The following is a 22518-nucleotide window of genomic DNA, read 5'->3' on the forward strand; positions in this document are numbered from 1 at the left end:
TTTGCACATGGTGACTCAAGGCAGGTTAAAAGAATATAAAAGCCTCATATAAAAAACAATAAAACTAATAAAATAGAGAATCATATAATAAATGAATAAAATAATGAGTTGGATGATCTCACTCAGTGGTTTCATGTAGATGTTAAACAAGAGTGAAAAGAGCACCAAAGCCTACTATACCCAATATTAAGGCTCAGACGCAGGATCTCATTCCAGATCAATACTGACTGATCTGGGGATCTAGGGAAGACAAACAGCACAATGCTCCCAGTCCTTGGAGCTGATCTAGAAGGATAATATGGTTGATTGTATCAAATGCTGCAAAGAGATCAAGTAGAGCAGGATGGCTGAACTACTCCCATGCCGATCCTGCCAGAGATCATCAAAAAGTGTGACCAAGTGCCACTTCCATCCCATGTTCAGCACTGAATCCTCACTAATTCAAATAATCCACTTCATCTGAGGTCTGCTGAAGTTAATGTGCAGTCACCTTTTCCACAACCTTTCCCCCAAAAGGGAGATTAAAATCTGTCAAGTATGGTGAGATTTGGTAATGGCTTCTGGAGAACAGGGTGAATTAACACCTCCTTAAGAAAGAACCAACTAATCTCTGAAAGATGAATTAATTACTCCCAGAACTCAGCCACATATGCCCTCCCCCCAGTGGCCATAGATCTAAGGACCAGGTGACTGAGCTGAACTCAAGACTCATAAGGACCATGTCCATATGGCCTATCAACTGTCCCCATATAACAGGGCAAAACTCTGTCTCAGCCATATCCACTGGACTTGTAACTGGCAACAAATTCAAGTGATTTTTGCCTAACAGACACTCTAAAACGTTTTCTGCCTGGCTTTGCAGATGAATCTACAAGTTTCCTTGTCTCAAAGGGCATAGGTAATGTGAAACAAGGCTGCTGGACATCAATCTACATGCACAAAGTGAGTGGGTATTGTAGCGTTGTAGCCCTCATCATCCAAAAGTAATTCTTACCATTGCAGTATTCGGTGCAGTTCATCCTTTATTGACCTCAATCTATTCTGTAGATGTCTCTTCTCCCATTTAATTTCTCTCAGCTCCTTCGCAAACAATGGAGGGCAACAGGATCCATGGGATAGGTGAGGTTGCATGGATTGCAGTCTGATTCAAGGCCACAGATGCCCTCTCTTGAAGAATCTAATGCCTTTGTAGATGATATAGTAGATTCTCGGGAACAATTTCCAATTCTCTCCAGAACCCTTTGTAGATCCATCAGTCAATGGTGATGGACCAATTTAATTGGGATAGGGGTCAGTCCAGAGGATCTTGTGGTTACTGAAGCATGAACTGATTATGAGAAGGGAGTCACAGATAGCTCCCAAATTTTGTACTAATATGTAATTAATATAATTTGAATAGAGAAAGAAATTTTAAGTCCAGTTCCTTGCTTGTCAGAATAGCCAAGATGTAACCCTCCCATTTTCCCTCTCTATTCTTCCTAGCATCTTAAAGCAGTATTTAATTATAGACTTGTAATGAAGTCTAATATTACACTTAAATATAAACATATTGCAGTATATTAGAACTGTAATACGCTATGTTAAAGTAAAATATTTGTATATGATCCCTATGAGAAAATTTAAATGTATTCTGCAAATACATTTACTTTTGGGATATTTCTCCCAATCCGTTGCTGCCTTGGATAACAATTTTATAATTCCCTATATATTTTATATATTTTAAATGCTCTCACAGTTGGTGGGTAACTCATTTTTAGGGTTCCTGAATGGTTATACTGCTGTAGTCATGGCAGATATTAGAAGGTTATTAGAGGAGGGTGAAAATGTGGAAGAATGATGAGGAAATTTATGGATTTGATTTGTAATGCCAACTGCATTGAATTCAGTAGACCTTACTTTCAAATACATAATATTGTGTTGCAAATCCTTGTGGGGAACACATACCTTTTACTTTGGAGGTATTTGTATAGCATAAATAGTGATTATATAGGTATTTGTTGACCATTTTTCTTATTAATATTGGACTGTTGGACTGTGATTCTGATTGATTTGATGATAGAAACTTTCATCTACAGATAATGTAGCCCAAGGATGGAAAATCTCAGCGTGCCCTCTAGACATTGAAATGATTATCAATTGAAATCTCCTGTTTAATGAATCCGTCTTTAAATAAAATAAAAAAATCAGGCCTGTTAGTGTCACTATATCACTGTTTGTAGACTCTGCAATCCCCAGAGTTCAAAATAATCAATGAAAAGTTCAGCTTCCCATTTTCCACAATGCTACCAACTATGTGATTTGGGTGCTGGGGTGCCTGGCTCATAATCATGATTTCTCAGAACAAGGTAGCAATGTCAATACCATTACACTTCCTTTGCCAGCTTTCCACAAGCAAAGTCAATGGGGGAACTTGGAAGTGAAAGTCACAAGTATGATGCTTTTACCTGTGCCAACCTTCCCTAGCCTCCCTTGAGTTCCATGCAGCCTGCACTGGACCTCCCAAACATTTCAAGCCTCCCCAAACTTACATGTTTACTGTTCCTGGCCTCCCAAGACTTCTCTGACCTTTTTCAACTCACAAGCGATCTGCAGCAGGCCTCCCAGTGCTTCCCTTGGCCTTCCTTTATGCCTCCTGGCCTCCTCATCTCATGCAGAGTTAGCTCTTAGGTTGAAGAGGAAAAATTCTGTACCTTTTGTGGAAAAGTCTTTCTTTCAAAATGAAAGTTTAATGCTTTTTTAAAAGTGAATTTTTACAGGCTCAAGACTATGGTACCAAATTTTAAGTACCTTTTTTTAAAAGATCTATATTCTCATATTTCCCTGCTAAAATGATTTTAATTTCAAAATAAAGGAGAATATGAGGGGTTGTATTCAGGGGTTGCTTTTTTAAAAAAATGCTTTTTAAATTGACCTATGGCAGTGGTTTAATCCCAAACTGCCAAATGCCTATGTGTAGGAAAGCTGAGAAGATTGCTATGGTTGATATATGTATGAGTATTGATGCAGTTTTCTGTGCTATTATCTGGAGGAGGACAGTGTGAATGAGGAAGAGATTGAGGAAGAAGTTAGATCAAGTAGTTTCATCAAAGTTAAAAAGAGTAGAACATATGGCAGGTCATGGGAGGCTGCTCAAGGAGTTGACAGGACCAGTGGTTTAATCCCACCTTACCCTCCAGCTCTTACGATTCTTCCCTAAAGCCAGGTGTATTTATTATTATTATTATTATTATTATTGCATCAACAGAATTGTATCACAGCGGCCAGTTGTTTCGCCGGATTTGGCATTGATTACTAGTCGGGCCCCACCCAGGGGCCTAGGACGTCGTAACGTATTTTCGTAATATACGTGCAGATCCAAGCAGTGCGGCCTTTTGCATTTGACTGATGGTGATTTTGTCAATTTTTAACTGTTTTAAATGTAATTCCAGTGCTTTGGGAATAGCACCCAGTGTGCCGATTACCACTGGAATTACCACTGCTGGTTTGTGCCATAATCGTTGAATTTCAATTTTTAAGTCCTGGTATTTTGCGATTTTTTCATATTCCTTCTCGGCGACCCTGCTATCACCTGGTATTGCGATGTCTATGATTGTAACCTTATTTTTCTCAACCAGTGTGATGTCTGGTGTATTATGCGCCAGTATTTTATCCGTTTGTATGCGAAAATCCCACAAGATCTTGACCATCTGACCCTCGATGACTTTTTCAGGCTTATGTTCCCACCAGTTTGTTGCTGTTTTAATGTTATAATTTTTGCACAAATTCCAGTGGATCATTTGTGCCACTGAATTGTGCCGCATTTTATAGTCAGTCTGCGCGATTTTTTTGCAGCAGCTGAGTATGTGGTCAACAGTTTCATCAGCCTCTTTGCAAAGTCTACATTTGGCATCATCAGAGGATTTTTCGATTTTTGTCTTAATGGCATTTGTGCGGATAGCTTGTTCTTGCGCAGCCAGGATTAGTGACTCTGTTTCTTTCTTTAACGTACCTGCTGTTAACCATAACCAAGTTTTTTCACTGTCCACTTTATCTTTTATTTTTTCCAGAAATTGGCCATGCAATGCTTTGTTCTGCCAACTCTCCATTCTTAATGTTATCACATCTTTTTTGTATTCTTGTTTCGTCTGTTGGGCCTTCAATAGATTTTTGTTCTTTACTTCGATTAATAGATGTTCTTGACTTTCTTTTAAATAATCAGCCAGTGCATGTTTTTCTTCTTCAACTATTTGCTTCACTTGTAATAATCCTCTGCCACCTGATTTCCGGGGTAGGTATAGTCTATCAATATCACCACGTGGATGTAAACTGTAGTGCATTGTCATTATTATTATTATTATTATTATTATTATTATTATTATTATTATTATTATTATTATTATTATTATTAGCCTTGTACTCTTGACTTATATTGAATGCCAAGTTCATTTATAATAGGACCATTGTCATCAGTGATTGGATTGTTGAAAAAGCACTTGATCTACCTTGTATAATAAAGATCTGGCTGGGCCTAGTGTAAGGAATTTCTCTTTATAGATTTGTCAACCTGACTTCTGAGATTGGCACCAACCACTATCTCACAGGTTGCCAATTGTAACCTTTGACCTTGTAATGAAGTCTAGAAGCTCTGCTCCCCAGATGATTGTATATGACAGCCTTGCCTGATGTGGGTCTTATCAGCTGAGCAGTTAAGCTTGTTGTTGATATTTTGTTCCGGGAACAGAGGGTGGAAGAACGGATGTGAGACAGAAATAACATTTAGCTAATTCTTTATTAGTTCTAACAGCCAATCAGGATGAATCTCTCTTCCCGCTTGAACAGCGGACAGGAGTGAAGCCTTAATACACAACAGTTGACATACTAGTCCTTTTGATATTGTAGCAGCAACACATCTATATGATGTGTTAGATTCTGTCGCAGGGTTGGCAATGTTGTGGACCCTTCCATGTGTACAACCAATTTCGTTGTATACATGATGTACAATGACAATAAAAGCTTTGAACTTTGATGGTCTGGAATTTGGATTTCAAAGCAACCATAGGCATATCTCAAATTATCAGGAACCAGATACATCTGGGAGAGGGAATTCACATGATAGATCTGGGTAATGCCTTGGGGTAGTTGCAATATGACCTGGGAATGGGTATTATCATTCAACCTTTTCCTTGGTTCCTGTCTTGTGTAGTTATCTGGAATTAGAGCCTATAACTTCTGAAGAAATGGACAAGATCCTTGAGGTAATTAACTCAGTGACCTTTATATTTAATTCATGCCTCTTACTGGCAAAAAAGCTGGGACTGTGTGATGTTCAGTTGGTATTGTTGCTGTTCTTGCCTTGAAAGAGGTTAGTAGTATGCCCCCCCCCCCTTCCACAAATTATTTGCCGGAGCTAATTTCTCTGGATAATTTTTTGTAGTCTATCCCCTTTTAGTGGATGATTGATGAGAAGGTGACTATACAGTATACCCACTTCAGAGGTATGTATTTGAGGATATGGATTGTCTAAATTATTTTCTGTGACTTCCAAGCCAAAGAATATTGAAAGATCATTAGTTGCACTTGATATCATTTGCCAGAGCCAGAATGAGGATGGTGTAATTATCCTGGTTCTCCTTGACCACTCAGTTCCTTTAGGTGCAATTCATTCTCTTATCAGTCTGGAGGGAGTCTCCAGACTGATGTTTTGTTCATTGGTGTTTTGTTGGTTCTCCCTTCTCTTTGGTCATGTTAAGTCAGTGTTTTTGGGAAGGAAAGATCAAGTCAGATTCTCATCTCAGATGCTTCAAAACTTGATGCTTTCACCCTTCATAAGGTCACTGGGTGAGGTCATCTTGTCAGTTTGCACTCTTCTCTTTTAGTATGCTGATTAGCCTATAGAGCAGTGATGGCTAACCTTTTTGTTGTTGCGTGCCAAAAGCACGTGCACGCACCCATAATACACTGCACATGCTACCCCCCCTTGCGGATGTGCATGCAACCCCCCTGTGTGTATGCTGTCTTAGTGTCTCGACATGTCTGGGTCTGGTTAAGGACAGAGAGACTCAAACTTATGAATTCTGCATTATAGTAGGGCAAGATCTGCCATTATTATACAATGACTCTTTTTGTTATTACAGAAGTCTTAGGACATTGCTAATGTGGATTTAATCCACACAAAACATCATAGAGGTAAAGGCGGGATAATGAAAAATGGCCACAAATATCATCAACCAATTTTATTGATCAGAAGCCATATTCAGAAATGGCCTTTTAAACGAGACATTTGATTTATGTAGCATAACTTTTCTGTTCTTGTATGTTCAAAGTCACAATAACAATATGCTTTTATAGCTGAACGTTCTTGTTTATATTGGACCACTTATAAAAGAGTATCCTTTTTCAGGTTGTATGAGTATTTAAACTTTAGAGTCAGAATAAATAACCCAAGGTTATTGTTAGATACGGTTTGAAATATTTAGGTAAGTTTCTAAAAATGTCTCTCAGATGGCAGTGCTATTTTTTCCTTCAGTTGCAGGCTTTATTTATTTATTTTTATTCTATTTGTATTCCATCTTTATTATTTTTACAAATAATTCAAGGTGATGGCCATATCCAACACACCTTCCTTCTCCTATTTTCTCAACCCCGTGAGGGGGTTGGGCTGAGGGAAAGTAACTGGCCCAAAGCCATCTAAGCTGACTTTCATTCCTAAGGGAGGATTTGAACTCAGTTTCCAGCTTTCCAGCCTAGTGCTTAAACTTTTAGGCCAAACTGGCTGTCTTTTACACAGCTGTTCACGCAGTGATGTATAGAATCTATGGTGGAATTCTCAAAATGAAGATTGGAAAAAGCTATCATTTTACTTTTCTATTTTGCAGTTCCTGTGTTGATAAAAAAAGTGGATTAGTCAGAAGGAAGCTTTTCTCCCTCTTGAAAGCAGAGGTTTTGATAATGTAGGCTTTTTGACCTAGAAGATGTACAATATATAGTAATTGCTGGAAGCAATAGATAACTCTTTAAAAAAAAAACACAGCTGGTTGAAATCCCAAGTAATCTGTTTTGCAACTTCCAGCATTTCATTTGTACTGTGTATATATATTTTTGTCTTTTTCCTCTTTTGTCTTCCTGACAGCTTCTTGGTGCTTCAGAGTTTGGTTCAATTTGACATAAAGTATCTATTTTGTTCAGATTTTTAAGGTAGTAAAGTTTCCTAAATAAGCTGGTTCTTTCTCTTACATACAGACTTCAAACAATTTGCCCTATGAACCAGTACAGTTTGGCCTAAAATGTTTAACTGCTGTGAAGGCAGCTGCTCCTGTCTTGTTCAGATGTCTGTAGTGTTTTTTTCCACAGTATGTTCAGCTGAATCATAACTATTATGTAAGAAAAAGTCTAGTTTATCCTTACCAACGTAAGGACTTTATTAAGTTTTCTTTTAGCTTGTTCCCAGTTAAATGTTTTGTTTTCTTGCCAAAGAGTTTAATTTTGTTTGATCTGATTTTTTAAAATATAACAATGGTGGGAGAATATTCCTTTGTTCATCAGATAGTTTGATCAATTATTTATATAGTAGTGAGGCTTGATTTATTTCACTGGAATTTACTAGAAATGTGCATTTTTATATTGGAGCACAAGAATATATGCTGCAAATACAGGGATTACAGGTTTTTCTTTTAAAACTTCCTGTAAATGTAATATATAGTTGGGATCATAAAGATATACAGGAGAAAGTGCTATAGTAGTAATCTTAATGAATAATGAATAATTCTTCAAACGTCTGAAATTATTTCTATTTGTGATTGAAGATTGCTATTAGGAATCAGTACTGTACTTCCAATTTTAGGTTGCACAAATTAAAAACACCAAAATAAAGCTGAAAATTTCTGAAATGAGAAGTGGATGAAATCTAGGAATCTAAGTTAATGTTTTACAGTGAAAATGAAACAAGCTTCCACTTGCTTTTTAGAAATATATAATTGAAATGAGCTATATTTCGTTTTATTACTAATCCTGAATAAAGGTTTTACTTCTGATATAGTTTAATAGATAGGACTATTAAACAAAATTTGCTTTGTATCTGTTTCTGCTTAAGTGTTAACAGGATTCTCATGACTCTGTTTTAAAGCTATAAAAATAAAGAAAAATAAAAAATAAAGAAAAATCGAGTTAACAAACTGGCTATTTAGTCTTTGTATTATTTTTTCACTAACAAATTATTTTAACATAATTAAACAGAATTATAAGCAATCTTCAAAATTAAATTATTTGGATTAGATACCAATATCCATATTCTCCTGTAATTTTTTATAATTTTGTAGTTTCACATTCTTGATATTGATCAACATCAAGAAATCATACACAAAGGGAATGTAAGTGTTCTAACACAGTTAGTCAGATGTCTCCGGGATTAAAATTAATTACTGTTGTCACTACTCAGACATTTTTACAGTGCTGATTTTATAGTCATAGACTGCATAAGCTATTGTTTTCCCAAAATGTTAAATCCTACTGAGGGTGGTATCTCATTCATCTCCTAACCAGGCCTGATCCTGCTTACCTTTTTTAATATCACCCAGGTACATTATGATGAAATGTTTGGAAGTAGATCCCATAGAACCCATCTTATTTCTAAATACAATTGATACATTTGAACTGCACAATACAATTGCATTCTATAAATCCAAATCACAATGAATTCTGAATCATTGGTGAAAATGATTACACTGATTCTTTTCCAACTTGTTTTTCTAGGTTTCTCAAAAGTAGTTTATGATTACATCCATGTATAAATGTAAAATAATATCATTTAATAACACAATAATTTACATGGAAGACAAGTTAGGCTTGATAGGCCTGCCTGTTTAAAGGACTTTTTCAGACTCGTGATTCTAGACACGCCATTTTAAAAAGTGTGTATGGAATATTTTCCCAATTCTTTTGGTCAGATGCAGAGACAAAATTTGGTGATATAATATAGTACATCAAGTAACCAATTACATTTTTTGAAATATTATTTGAAATAGCTTAGTGAGTTTTCTTTAAAAAGTTCAGATTTATTTTTGCTTTAATTTTTCTAGCCATAAGAAAAAACTCTTGGATTCAAAGGGGAATTTAAAGGAGGTTGTTTTTGTTTCTGTTTTTGATGAACCAGAATAACTCATGTGTAGACCTATAAACAGGACTATATCCATTTTGTTTCTTTCTATAATATTTCAACTTAATGGACTCCTGAATTTTGATTAAATTGCAGATTATGTCAGTTGTGGTAATGTATGTTATTTACATAATATTATCCTGGATCTTACGCATTATTTGTATCATGATATCATTTGATTGTTCTTTCACTGTTACAGAGTTAATATATTGATTCACATCATCAGCTCAAAGACTGTAACCTAAAGGACTTTAGAGGCTTGCAAATACCTTTATGGTTGGGAAGTGTACTTTTCTCGACAATACTTTGCAGAAGATTTTTGACACAAATTCAAACCAGGTTTGAAAATGAGAAAAAACTCTTGATTTTTCTTAGCCTAACTAGACTTTGCATATCAGGAACATTATGTTTGAAAATTGATGTATATATATCATTGGTTATGTACAAAATGTAGTATTTGAGGATCAGAAAAATGTATTTTTTTTTCTTTTCTGACATAATTAAATCATTTATCTAGGATGATTTGTAGTTTTTCCAAAAGTAATTGTTTGCAGTATTTTGAATATGGTCCATACAATTGATATTTATAAATAATTTAAAAATTAAAAGAAATCTATTTTATATAAACCTCATATAAAGCGGGCTGTCTTGAAAGTCTTAAAAATATGAGGAAAGGATTTGATATGTAAATAATTGTTCAACCTGCAAGACTTAAATTAGTGGATTTCTGTATGGTACAAAATTATTTTAAAATTAGTTTTAATAAGTCATCAAGAATTAACTCTAAGAATAATTTATAGAGATGCCTAAAAGTCATTTATAGAAGTATAGAAGTACTGCTTAAAATATATACTGTATTAATCAAACACTTTCCAAATTATTCATTAATCCATAGTACTTGTATCATACCTTCATTTCAAAAGTCTCTGCACATCAACAAGCGGAAAACAGTAGTAATAATTCCAAATCTATATCAGAAAAAAAAGAAACAAAAAGATATAATTCAATGTAGAGATAGATAGTCAATTTGGAACCGAAAACGATTTGAAAATATTGTACATCAGTTGTGACTGTTCCTTAAGCAAGGGGTTCTTTCCTTGTACTTTCATGTTCTGAAAGTAGATACAATAGATACAATAGCAGAGTTGGAAGGGACCTTGGAGGTCGTCTAGTCCAATCCCCTGCCTAGGCAGGAAACCCTATACCATTTCAGACAAATAGCTGTCCAACATCATCCTAAGGACTTCCAGTGTTGGAGCATTCACAACTTCTGGAGGCAAGCTGTTCCACTGATTAATTGTTCTGACTGTCAGGAAATTTATCCTCAGTTCTAAGTTGCTTCTCTCCTTGATTAGTTTCCACCTATTGCTTCTTGTTCTACCCTCAGGTGCCTTGGAGTATAGTTTGACTCCCTCTTCTTTGTGGCAACCCCTGAGATATTGGAACACTGCTATCATGTCTCCCTAGTCCTTCTTTTCATTAAACTAGACATAACCAGTTCCTGCAACCGTTCTTCATATGTTTTAGTCTCCAGTCCCCTAATCATCTTTGTTGCTCTTCTCTGCACTCTTTCTAGAGTCTCCTCATCTTTTTTACGTCATGGCGACCAAAACTGAATGCAGTTTTCCAAGTGTGGGTTTTACCAAGGCATTATAAAGTGGTATTAACACTTCACGTGGTCTTGATTCTATCCCTCTGTTTATGCAGCCTAGAACTGTGTTGGCTTTTTTGGCAGCTGCTGAACACTGCTGCTCATATTTAAATGGTTGTCCACTAGGATTCCAAGATCCGTCTCACAGTTACTACTATTGAGCAAGATACCACCTATACTGTACCTGTACAGTTCATTTTTTTTGCCTAAATGTAGAACCTTACTCTGTTCACCATTGAATTTCATTATATTAGATAGTGCCCAATGTTCAAGTTTGTCAAGATCCCTCTGTATTTTAAGCCTATCTTCTGAAGTGTTAGCTATTCCTGCCAGCTTGGTGTCATCTGCAAATTTGATGAGTTCCCCATTTATTTCCTTATCCAAATCATTGATGAAGATGTTGAAGAGTACTGGGCCTAAAACAGAGCTTTCCCTCCATGTAGATGCAGTTCCATTGAGGACTACATGTTGAGTGCGGTTGGTCAGCCAGTTACGAATCCAACTGGTGGTGATGCTGTCTAACCCACATTTTTCTACTTTATCTAGTAGTAAGTTATGGTCTATTTTATCAAGTCCAAGTAAATTATATTGACGGCATTCTTCTGGTCCACTAATTTTGTCACTTTGTCAAAGAGTGCAATAAGATTAGTCTGGCATGATCTGTTTTTGACAAACCCATGTTGGCTTTTGGCTATTACTTTGTTTACTTCTAGGTGTTCGCTAATTCGTTGCTTGATTATCTTTTCCAGAATCTTTCCTGGTATTGAGGTGGGGCTGATAGGTCTATAGTTTCCTGGATCTATTTTTTCCCCTTTTTTGAAGATGGGAACCACATCAGCTCTTTTCCAGTCCTCTGGCTGGTCCCCGGTGCTCCAGGATCTCTGAAAGATATAGTGCAGTGGTTCTGAGATTTCGTCTGCCAATTCCTTCAGAACCCTGGGGTGGATTCCATCCGGTCCTGGTTATTTGAACTCGTCTAGGATAGACAGTTCAACCATTTTCTTCCCTATTTCAACTTGTGTTCCTAATCTGATTTTTGTGATGCTGCTTTTGATAGGTTGGACTGTTTTTTCCTTTGTGTAAAGGCAGATGCGAAAAAATGAGTTATATAGTTCTGCTTTCTCCCTGTTGCTTGTCACCTTCTTGCCATTTTCTCCCAGCAATGGACCAATTGTTTCCTTAACTTTTTTCTTGTTTTTAACATGTTGGAAGAAGCTTTTTTTTTTTTACTTTTGTGGCAAGCCTTTCTTCATTGTGAGCCTTAGCTTTCCTCACTTCATCTTTGCAGGCTCGAGCTATTTGCTGATATTCTGCCTTAGTTATGTCGCCCTCTTTCCACTTTTTATACTTATCTTTTTTGTCTTTCAATTTGTCGGAGAGTTCTTTATGCAGCCATTCTGGTTTTTTGGGGAGCTCTTATTTTTCTCCTTCATTGGTATTGTGCTAGACAGGGCTTTTGTAATCTCATTTTTCAAAATTTCCCAAGCTTCTTGGGTTGTTTTCCCCTTGAGGTTTCTCATCCATGGAATTCTTCCCAAGCTGTCTCTAAGTTTACTGAAATTAACTCTCTTAAAGTCCAAGACTCTAGTTTGACTTTGTTCTACTACTTATGTTTGCATAATGTTGAATTCCAATATTGCATGGTCACTTGCCCTCAAGGTTCCTGTGGCTTCAACACCCTCTATTATTTCCTCTCTGTTAGTGAGAATTAAATCCAATATGATAATTGGTACATGATTGGTTTATTGCAATGTGCTCTACATGAAGCTTGTCTTGAAATCATTTAGATGTTGTAGTTACCCAGAATTTAGTAGGACATATAGTCATGTGTGTCCATGTAGCATCGCTACTTTGCAAAGTTGCACTGAAAGATTCAATGTGTAGGGTCAATATGTTAATTACATAAATTCCTTTATATAATATAGTAGGCTGATTTATGTGTGGGGCTTTCTATATCCAGTTACCTTTGTTTGTTCCATGAGGTCCAACAAGGGTGGTCATGTTTTGAGCTTCTTTTTTGAAACAGTTATTTTTAATGAGAACCTTCTGTCTTGTGGAACAACATTGTCTCTGAGATTTGGTGTGCCCTGACTCTACTGGCCTTTTTTAAAGATCTGAAAACCTGGTTTATCCACTGCGGACAGATCATTGGATGACCCTGTCCATGATGAAGGATCTTGACTGAGCTGTATATTTGTGGCCTCAGTTATAGTATCACTCTATTATTCTGATTTTTTTTGTCTGTTTCAGATATGTATAGTATTTTGTTTGTTTTGTTTGTAGTTGTATGATTCTAAAAAGTGAATCACTTAGAATTGCATTGTGAATTTGATTGACATATAAATGAAATAAATATACAAATGCATAACTGCTGTGTTGTCTGGTTGTAGTTCATGTCATAATTATTTTAGAAGTAGACTTTCACTGCTTACGGTAGGGATAGAATCATGCTCCTTTATTCTTATTTCGTGCTGGCTGGAGAACACAGATTAAAGCAAAAAACAAGGAAATCAGAGATATTTGAAAAAGAGCAATTGAAAACCATAAAAAGCAATTGTCAAAATTTATTTCACAATTGTTATTTTTATGATAAGATGTAGCCATACCTCAGATATCAGGGTTGAAATGAGAAGTTCTTGGGTGCTCTCTGGGATTGATTGTTTTCTTGCAGGCGTTTCATTACCGAAACTAGGTAACATGATCCGTGCTCTTTTATTTTGATTATTAGAAAATGTCCTGCTTGCCAAAAACTCAGCTATAATACCGATAAGATGATTTTCTTCTATGTAGACTGGGATATGGAATGGTGTCCGTGTGGATGTGATTTCATTCACTCTGGTAAAATACGTATTTTTGACACAAGTTTTAATTGTTAACGGATTGTAACCTGGATACTGTTTTTTTTCATTTTTTATTGTATGAAGTTACTGTCACGGTTTTTATTTTGTAATTTGTTTCAATTATTTTGAGAAGTGTTGACTGCTAATTTTAGGGAAAAATGGTTCTAACAGTTCAAGGAGAGGTTATGAGTAGATTCTTTTACATTGAGAAATAAAAACTGACATGGAATGCCAGTCAATTATGTATCTGTATATTTTTAAAAAAAATTTTGAACAGGCTTGGATCTAGTTAAAACTTGGATGGGAGATTTGTAGGAAAAATTAAGCCTTTAGTAAAAAAAAAAAAAAAAAAAAGGATGAGTCCTGAAAAATATCTGGAAGAGAGCAAACTATATGTTCCTTTTTTCCCCTCCCCTCCCTTCCCCTTCCTTTTCCTCCCTTCCCACATTAGAAAACATGACGCTTTTTCCATTTGTGTCCATCTGTCTGCTGGTCTTCATTAAACAGTGTAGCAAGACATCAGGTTACTTATCTGTGTACGCGTGAAATTAGCTAATTGGTGTTAGCAGCAATATTTTCACATGTTTTATAAGCAGAGTGCAGCAAGGTATATAAATGTAGATATGATCCAGACACACACACACACACACACATACATACACACAAGCCTATAACTGCTCATGCATAGAGGCTCAGAAGTAATTAATGTTAATAAGATTTTAATGTGCTTGTGAGATCATAATGAGAAGAAATGAATGCTCTGATTAGAAAAAGGTAACTGTGAGCGTGTTTTAGATTAGACAAGATTTCCTTTTTTTTCTTTTTAATAAACTGCAATTTTAGAAGTTTGTGATTGCACCAGTTTATTTTTATTTTCAAATTAGAGGTCTGTTTAGCCATTTGAATGATTATTCAAATAAATAGGCAAGAACCATGTAGAATTCTATATTTATAAAATAGTATTTATACAAGGATAGTCTTGGCTTGTTGGTTTTTCTTAGTATTTGTTTTTATGTTTTAAACCAGTATTACAAATTAATTCTAGAAAGAATTGTAATTTTTAGCCACAATCTGTATCCACAATACAAAATAAATAGAATTGTCCAATTATGTATTTATAATTCTCAGTTAATTGTCTTGCATTTACTTTAATTATACAGAAAAATAGATGTTGACTATGTTATTAATTCAAATATTTTTAAAACATTTACATGTATTTGTCGTAAGAGTCAAAGAAATCAGTATCTTTTCTTTTGGTTGTACCTTCAGACAAGGTATATGTGTATTTAATACCTCATACAAACTGTATGGCTTGATCGCCAAACCAATTAGTTCAGTTTATTATGAACACAGTATTTGCCTTTCATTTTAATGGTGGTCATTCAGAAAAAAACTGAAGAGTTCTGAAGAAATAGAAACATTCTGGGTTTAAATACAGATAGAAGCAAATAATTGTAGTACTTCAATAGGTTGTTTGTTCATTTGCTAGGAAAGCAGATAAATTGTTGGAAAAACAGATATGCAAATGAAAAAAGATGTATCTTTAATTTTTTAACACAAATAACTTAAAAGTCTTTCAACTAGTATATCCATAAATCATCTGATCTTTAAAAAATGTTCAGACAACTTTGCATTAAGTTTTCAGACTTGAGTTATTTTGGAGAACTGGAAAATAATACTCCACCCAATTTATCCTGCTTAATTGCTTAATTACATAGTGTGCATCATTGAGTATTAGTACAAAGCATGATTGGAGTACAAGTGACCACAATTAAAGTAATTAGTGTAGCACCAGCTTTTGAATAAATTATTTCAATCTCTAGAGTATTTTTTTGTGAATCTGTTGTTTTCTTTAAAAAAATCTAATTTGCTACTATTTTTAAAATTAAAGAAATATGTTATATTTCTGTGTGTGTATCAGTCTACTGTGTACATCTCCTGTTCAATGGCATATAGGCTACATCACAGTGGTCTGCAAGACAAACTTGTATTTAAACTTGTATTCTAGCTCGAATAGAAGAGTATGGGCATGTTTGAGGAAAAACTGATATTTGATTTTGCTTATGGATACCCACAAAAATTTACCTGTACCTTGTCAAGGTGTCCTATCCTGACCCACAGAAATCAAAGACACAAAGCTAAATGCTATATCTTTACTAAAAAAGTTTTTAAAACCTAATGACAAAAAGGTTGAATTAACAAGAAGGCAGCTGAGGAGTTGAAGAACACGATGCTGAGTTAAATGGAGAATTATCAGCAATAGAACTGTGCAGCATGTGGGTCCTCTTATGTACGGTTGCATTATCCTTATTGGTTCCTTTGACAGGGTAGGATTCTTTCTGTCCAGTGAGGCACTTGCTAAGTGCCTTTTTTCAGCCCTTCTCTTCCCGCGGCAACTCCTTTTAGTAGGTGCAGATGTTAGCTCCTCCTCTTTGTCTTTTAAGGCAAGTGATAGCTGCCTATCCTGGTTGCTAGGTAACACTGCTTTTTCTGCATGCAACTCTTCCAACTGACTCCACTCAGGATGATGGGTCCTCTTCATATTCCAAATCTGACTGTTCAAGATATAGGGAATGCTTCAGTTGGCACAAGTATGACTAAGTTGGCAACCTAATTTATATCTTTTCAGTTTTACAAAAATGGTTATATAAAATGCTGCATTGACCTAAGTCTTACTGATTGATATAAAATAATCATCAACAGAATGAATGTAAAGTGGAAATAAGAGAATAGGATACGCAAACTGTTTGGAACGTATGCTAGGTTTGATACAGAAGAGTAAGTATTTAAACTAGTGGGAGGTTTAAAAAAGGATGATTTGTAAAAGTTGAAGTGAAAAAGCCTGTGATTTTTTTAAAAAAAAAACGCATATAGCCAGAGGTGATTGTGTTAATACTTCTATGTCTTCTCTCATTACAATGAAATTTTCATTATACAGATTCTAGACAAATGTCTGAGATATTAAGATTTCAGAAAAGTTTCCAGATCCATTTCTAAAGCTCTGGATTTCCATTGATTTTTAGTTAGATACATAATCTTGAAATGGAACAATAGTAATGAGAAGTCAGTCAAAATCAGTCAAGAACATAAATAGTATAAATCTTTATTACGGTCAAAGACCAGCAATATACATTAGTTTTTACAATATGTTAAAATGTACTGACATTAAGATATAATTAAAAAGTATTGACGTTAAAAATGGAAAATAACATACATGTTCTCAGATTGTTCGGGTCACTCCCTGGTTTACCTGGGTGCAAAGCCGTTAAGTATCGGAGTAAATATAATGGTCCAAAGATTGTTAGAGATATGTCCAGATAATTGGTACAAGATGACAACTATACTTCTTTAGCCAATTTTTTTCTTATGGACATTGCAGCAGCACAGAACTTTGCCACTGCGTACGTGGTAACCGGGTTAGTGTCCTGGAGGAGAAAGCCTAAATAAAAATTGTCTGCCCTCCCTGGCAATCTCTCCAACAAGGGGTGAATATGTGTAGACCTACAAGCTCTGTATAGCTCGCAATGTAATAGAACATGTGAATTATCTTCCACTTCTCCTTTACCACATATACAAACCCGTTCTGCTATAGGTGTTCTCTTATACCTGCCTTGGAGGAGTGCTGAGGGAAGAATGTTAAATCTGGCTCTGAAGAAAGCTATTCTTTGTTTTGGGAAGATCAGGTCATTTAGATATCTTGCCGATTCCCACACACCCTGTTTGATTCTGTCCCTACTGTGGACAGGCAACCTATTTAGTTCTTCTTGGAACCCCATTCTATTCATTGCTCCTTGCTTTGCTTGATCAAAGCCTAGGGACATTAAGAATACTGGTGAGAGCTCATAAGAGCCCAGCTTGTGATCAATTGCCTGTTTCACGGGGAGGGGAAATTGTCAGTCAACACTAGTGGGGACAGTCCCTCTGGAAAGAAATGCATTTTAAGCCAATCAGTAATCATCATCTTCCAGGCTCTTACCTGAATTTGAGGCATGCCTATCTCAATTCTTAACTGGGGAACATAAATAGGTGAAAAAAGAATGGGGCAAAATTTTTAGACACTGTTGTGAGTGCTGATTACCTCTTACAAGCATCATTTGGTTGCAGTTATTGTAGTTCCAAGTGATTCAACCATTTATTGAATCGTTTTCAACTTATTGGCATCCAGTATGACATACAAAAATGTATGTTAATTTACTTTAGTTTATAAAAACAAACATTGTAATTTGTTCAATTTCAGATTTACTTAAGTCGGATTCACATGAAGGCCTAGTAACAGTCAGTGTAAAAGATATATAAAAATTTAGAAAACTGAAGGGGATTGAATACTTTTTCACAGAATTCTACATTTTTCTTCTTTGTCATTTTCTTCCTCTGTTCATTTTTGTGGCACGTAATGTTTTTCTTTAGTGCCACGACTACATATCTAGCAGTATTGGCTGTCTCTGAATAATGGCTGTGAATTATCCTGCTGTACTAGATGACATCCTGAGTTGGCTTGCATTTGTTGGCACAAGGCAACCAGTTCTGTTACTTTGCTGCTGCAGCTTTATTATTATTAATACTTATTATTTCTGTTATTCAAATATTCATGTGCCATGCATTTTGCAAACTGATTTTTAAAGAAAATCCCTGGCTTGAAAGTCAAATTTATGATGGAAATATTGTTTTAGATTTACGAAGCCCGAGTATAAAAGCCAGTTGTTTCCTCTTGTGTACATTAGAACATTTAGTTCCTTTTTCCCTTTAACACTGTCTAATGAAAATTAGCTTATATAATTTCTAAAATGGAAAGTAGGAAAAAAATTATGCAGAATCCAAAGCAATCAGCTATTGATCTGGATGAAAAAGTTTGTAGACTTCTTTTCGCCTTCTGAAGCCCAGAATATTTTAGTTCTCAAGGCTCACCATTTTAAACCCTGTAAACACTTAATAAATGTCAAAATTTTCCATAAGGCAAATAGTCATGCTATCCAGATTGCACTGTATAATTAAGGGAAACATGAAGGCTGATTGCCACATAAAACTGGGATAAAACATATCCCATAGTGTGCATAAGCCTATAGTTTTAAAAAAGAAAGGAAATTCAGCTATTCAGATCCTCTTTCAAAAATGAACTTTTTAGTGATCGTTCATAGTGCAAATATTGCTATATTACAAATTCAATGCTTCCTTGCCCAGCTCTCTGTTTTAGAAGACTGGGAAAGTTAATTCGGTTTGGTGAACTGCGTATAAGCATACGAAAATATTTGTGATGATCAAATATGGGTTCACTACTTTTCAATGAATGCAGATTAGAGCTTGTCTCTCTACTCAGGTAGCTCTAGTAGAATTATCAATGAAAAATCTATTAATAACTTGAATATTTTTCTATTTGTGGGTTTACTTTTTGTAATCACTCCCTCTTTCCACCTCCATCCCTCAATAATTATTGATCTCTTGAACACTTTGAATATCGACAGGAAAGAAAGAAGAAAAATATCCAGTCTTCTTATGATTGATAGATTAATATTTTGAGTTGTTCATACTCTGTTTAACCCTATTGTACTTATATTATATTAGTAAACTTATATTAATTGCCTTAGAAATATAATAGAATTGTCTTAGAAATATAACAGAAACTTAAGATAATGGTACTATTAATGTACGCATGCATCAAAAAGTGCATGTTTAATTAATTAAACTTTAAATTGAAGTATCTAGCTGGACAAAGTCTCACTGAATTGAATGAAGCTTGCTTCTAATATATAAAATTCAGAATTGTACAGTAATTGTATAACAATCCTCATATTTCTCTCTTGTAGCATGAGAGTGTTTCATTAAGAATGTTGCTAAATATTGTTAAATGTTGCTAAATAATGCCTAATTTCAGTTAACTATAAAAAGTTTAACATTTTATGGTAAAATTACATTTCATGTCATTTTTTTGACATGAATATATCAAATATATAATCTAAAGATTATAATAATTTAATAAGTTTTATTTGAATATTGGACTAAAACATTATCTATTACACAAATATAACAAGAATGCTTTCAAGATGGGCAGCTATATAAATTGTTTTAATGAATAAAATAAAATAACTCAAAATCTTAATTAAATCGCTCCTCGGCCTTTTGGCTAAGATTAAGTATCTGTTCTTAATTAAATTAACGAATTGTCCTTTTCCTTTCTATTTGTATTCCCAACTAACTATAATTTGAATATTTGTATTTTATATTGAAGGTTAGTCATCTTTAACTCTATTTAAGATTTAAAAATTATACTCCAGATTTACTATATAAATTTGCCATAAGAAAACTGATGCTACCTAAATTTAGTCAAATTTCAATAATGGCCACACCTGTCAATTTTTCAATTGCAACCTATTCTCAAGTTTCAGTCTCCCAGTCTGATTTTGTGGGCAAGGTAGGTATTGTTTGTTCTCACTGCTGTCAACATACATCCTAGTAAATTATGACATTTTTCATTTATGTTTTCTGGAATCACACCTACCAGGAATATATGTTGTAATAAACTGTTCTTTAGGGGAATTGTTGTATTAGGTAATGTCTGTTATTATGTAGACATTAACTTATAATGTCTATTATGCCCACTCTATTGTTATTTTACTATTTTTATTGATTGTAGGAAACAAAACAACTGAAACAGCATTCTTTTGACATGTTGTGCTGGACTTACCAGATAATAGATGGTTGAACAGAGTTCTTTCTGCAAAAAATGCATAAAAGTATCTTTTGGGATCAAAATATCACTTATTATAACTGGGTAAGATAGTCTTTATGGTATAGATTTAGCATACTGTTGATACTATGACTGAAATAAGGCATATCCATTGTGAGTAGGTTGCATTTTATGTTTACTTGTGGCTGTGTGCAGGTATCTTTAAGATAAAAGTATCTTATACATTTATAAATTCACATTATGAAGAGCTAGACAGGCTCTATTTGTTTCAGTAGAATGCTTTTCTTACTAATGGACAATGTTAAATTATGTGTTCCAACTATTCTTTTAACAAGAAAGTTTGGCACACATGGGAAATGTAACCTAAATTCTGAGGAATTCTGAGGTTCTTTTTATCTCTTTGTCTGACACATTCGCTTTATGTGTTTGGAGAATATTGCTCTTCAAAACCAGTTGTTGTTATTTTCAATAAGCATTCTGGATTCATCATAGGCAGAGATAGATAGATGGTTTGGGAATAAGCCCTCTATACTGTATTACCTCAGAATTTGTCACATTGGTGGCCAAAATCTCCAGAAATGAAAACAAGCAGAACAAGTTTGTGTATGTGAGATAGATTCATTCGATAGCTATATCTCATTGTTTTTTTTTCTTGAACAATTTAAAATGATTTAAGTTGTGCATGATGTCCAAGGGCTATGTCTGTTGTGCCATGTTTTTTATAATATTGCATAGGAAACACTAATTAGAATACCAAATTTTTATAACTTTATTTAGAATACTTTTTCACTTTCCAGTAAAATATATAATAGTAATAATGTAAAAGATTCATAGTTACATACTATGTTCTGCAAATTTCTATGTTTTTATTAAAAATTGGAAAGTGGGCAGTGAAAAAACAGATTATTATTTTTTAAAAGAATTTATTAAAGATTTAATAAATCTATTGTTTATAACTTTAATGAGTAGGCCTACAATTAGAAAACAAAAATATCTTTAAATTTTTTTAAAAAAATCTTCAGTATCTTTTAGGTGAATACATTTGGTATCACTCCATTGAAAAGAAAAACTAAAAAAAACTCATTCATGAAAACATTATTATGGAATAGACACTGCTTTATTGGGCAATAAAAATAATAGCACCTAAAAGCAGATATTTCATTGACTATCTGAGGAGGGATCGATATGAAAATCATAAAAAATTATGTACTTTTTAGAATATTCACAATACGGTTTGCTAAAAAACGTAAAGAATTTAAGTAGTAGTAGGCTAGTGCCTTAAAACTGGGTGACATAAACTAAAGCAGGCATATCAATGTGCTTAGGGCAAATTGAATGAACTGGAATTTCACTCAATTTGCCTTATTGGTCCGCATATAAAATTTATAGTATAGTTAATGTATATTAATAACAAACTTTTATTTGTTTTGTATTTTTTATTATGATCTTATCAGGTTGCATTCCTAGTTGCCCAGGGCCTCATGAAGCCCATGGGTTGTGGGTTGGACACGCCAGAGCTAAAGTGTCTGAGATATGTCTTTTTAGCAAAGCCAAGTTTCTGAACTATAGCAAGCAACATTTTGAGGGTACTTCCATGGGGTGATTATTACACAAGGAGATTGCTGAGTCCTCATGATAGTAGTTTAACATTTAGATATCAGCAATACTATTTACTTTCAATTAATACTTAGTCTCAAAATTAAAATAATCTGGTTTCCTAATTTTTCTGATGTATGGATTAAAATAGATTTTCCATGTTAAAAGTAAAATAGCAATTCTTGAAATGTTTACTTCAGTAAAGGAGGGAAGACAGAACCAATCCAGAATTCCAATTAAGTATCTCTTTAAGGAGGTAATACATTTCTAACTCTCTATAGAAGCTTTTGCAGACCGAAAAAAGATTGCAATGTTTCCCAGTCTTCCTAAAAACCTCCAGTGTTGGAGCATCCACAACTTCTGGAGGCAAGTCGTTCTACTGATTAAATGTTGTAACTTCCAGGAAATTTCTCCTTAGTTCTAGATTGCTTCTCTCCTTGATTAATTTTCTTCAATTTCTTATTTATTAGTTTCCATTTATTACTCCCATCCATTGTCCCGTCTTCAAAAGGGTTGCCCCCTTTTCATTGTAGGATCTCCTTAGATATTGGAACACTGCTATCATGTCACCCCAGGTCTTCTTTTCATTAAACTAGACATACCCAATTCATGCAACCGT

General features: G+C 34.5%; 1 protein-coding gene across 9 annotated transcripts in view; it reads left to right on the forward strand.

Moving 5' to 3' along the window:
* ZBTB20 (zinc finger and BTB domain containing 20) overlaps positions 1 to 22518 on the forward strand; it is a 546378-nt gene that overhangs the window by 48074 nt on the left and 475786 nt on the right. For 2 of the 9 annotated variants that reach the window (XM_081950743.1, XM_081950742.1), the window contains exon 2: positions 5183 to 5234. The exons of the other annotated variants lie outside the window; for them this stretch is intronic. The gene's annotated coding sequence lies outside the window, so the exon portion shown is untranslated. The remainder of the gene's footprint in view (positions 1 to 5182; positions 5235 to 22518) is intronic. 9 annotated transcript variants of the gene reach the window in all.

Source organism: Natrix helvetica, assembly GCF_964273705.1.
Source record: "Natrix helvetica genome assembly, chromosome: 4".
Taxonomy (NCBI): Eukaryota; Metazoa; Chordata; class Lepidosauria; order Squamata; family Natricidae; genus Natrix; species Natrix helvetica.